This window comes from Protobothrops mucrosquamatus, unplaced genomic scaffold, assembly GCF_001527695.2.
Source record: "Protobothrops mucrosquamatus isolate PMUCROS unplaced genomic scaffold, P.Mucros_1.0 scaffold4413, whole genome shotgun sequence".
In the NCBI taxonomy this organism is placed as follows: domain Eukaryota; kingdom Metazoa; phylum Chordata; class Lepidosauria; order Squamata; family Viperidae; genus Protobothrops; species Protobothrops mucrosquamatus.
Window position 1 is genome coordinate 128,455 of NW_015390326.1, and position 2,056 is coordinate 130,510.

Sequence of the window (2,056 nt, forward strand, 5' to 3'; positions counted from 1 at the left end):
CCGCTTTCAAACCCATGGAAATGGAGGGTGGATCAAAGCCTTTTACTCTCCCCCACCCACAAGGGTAGCTGACCCCCCCCCCCAAACGAGAAGAAGAGGAACTCTGCATCAGGTACGTTCAGACGACGCGCCCGACCTGCAAGCCAGACTGGGGCGGAGGGTGCCGAGAGACCACCAAGTTAAGGTGTGTGTGTGTGTGTGGGGGGAAAGCGCTGGGAGCAGCCGGTTGTAGGAACCCGTGACCCAGAGAGGGTAGGGGGCGGCCGATCCCCACGTTCATTGGTTCCCCAGCAGCAGTGGGAGAGACGAGGAATGCTTCCCTGGATCAAGCGGGGGCAGGGGGGGCGGGGCTCGGCTGGATGGCCTCGAGGTAGCCTTCCCGCTCTTAGCTACGAGAACACTCTGCATTGGACTACAGTTCCCATACCCCCAGGGGTAGGCCACCTTGGCTCTTTTAGGACTCGTGGACTTCAACTCCCAGAATTCCTGAGCCAGCATAGCTGGCTCAGGAATTCTGGGAGTTGAAGTCCACGAGTCCTAAAAGAGCCAAGGTGGCCTACCCCTGCGCTAGATCGTGGGAACTGTAGTCCAGCCCCAGTGGGACCCCACGGGGAGAGGGGCAGCCAGTCTCCCCCCTTGCCTGCCCCTAACCCCCCCCCTCTTCCTGGATCCACACAAGAGGCCAAAAATGACCCCCAGTGCGCATCTGGCTAAGCTTCCTTTAAACCTGGTTTACCCGCCAATTAAAGCCCCCCCCCCCGTCCCCGAGGCTGCTGCTCGCTTCTGGCCGGCATGCTGCTGTGACTCGGCAGCTACTCCAGAGTTTCTTAACAGGGAGCTAACCCGGGGGGCGGGGGCGGGCGCGTCGTCTGAACGCAGCTCGCGGGTTTCGGCCTGCCGCTTTCTGGCCTGGCCCTTCCGAGTCGCCCTGGGCAAGCGGGGAGCCGGCCGGCCCTTTTTAGCTCTCGTTCCAGGCACATCTGGAGGCCGGACGGAGCAGCAACTCGGCGGGGCCACGCCGGGAACTCCTGGAGGGCCACGGAGGAGGGCCTGGATGGAGGAGCCAATGTAGGGCAGTGTAAGGCCTGGGGGTCCCAGCCCCCCACCCCGGAGCAGAGGGGAGTCTCCCAGCCCCGGTTCGCCCAAGGAGAATTTTGCACCCCAATGGTGTTCTAGGTCAGTGGTTCTCAACCTGTGGGTCGGGACCCCATTTGGGGTCGATCGACCACTTCACGGGGGTCGCCAAGCAAGGCTGTCCGCCATTTTTTTGTCCGCCATTTTTTTTGTCCGCCATTTTTTTCCCCTTTTCCGGCGGGTGCCTTACCTCCCTTGGGCTGGGCCAGCTGGTGGTCGGCCTGCTCCGTCTCTGCCGCTTGCCAGCTACGCCTCGGCCGGCGCAGGGGGCGGAACCACTCATGCGCGGCGCTCCCGGGCAGGGAAAGTCCTCGACTTACGACCGGCTGGGTAGTCCTCGACTTACGACCGGTTTAGTCCTCGACTTACGACCGGGTTAGTCCTCGACTTACGACCGGTTGGGGTCATGGCATTAAAAAGGTTGAGAACCACTGGACTAGGGGATGAGGGGGGGGATTGGATCAAATCCTCCTCCCTCCCCCAAGGCTGCTCCGGACACCCAGGTACAATGTCTAGGGGGTGAAGCACTTTGCCAGTCCCCGGAGGGAGGGAGGGAGGGAGGGAGGGGGGGGGAAGGCCCCGGGGGCAGGTGGTCGCCTGGCTCTCCGGGAAGCAGGTTACCCTTCTGGGTGGTGATGTTTCCTCTCCACCGGGGTCTGCCCGGCAGCGGCCCAGCCCCTTGGGGGTCCCCGAGAGGCCTGAGACCCAGAGTGACCCCACGCTTTGCTGGCCTTTGGGGGGGGCGGGACAGAGGCCATCTAGAAAAGACTCCGGCCAGCCCCGTCCGACCCAGCAGGGGTCAAAAGAGGAAGGTCAGCTGGCCAGGGCTCGTTTCCGGGACAAAACCTCCCTTTGGACACACACAAACCCCACTGGGTGGTTCGCCAGAAAAATCCAAACGTGGAACCCTTAAAAACCCAGT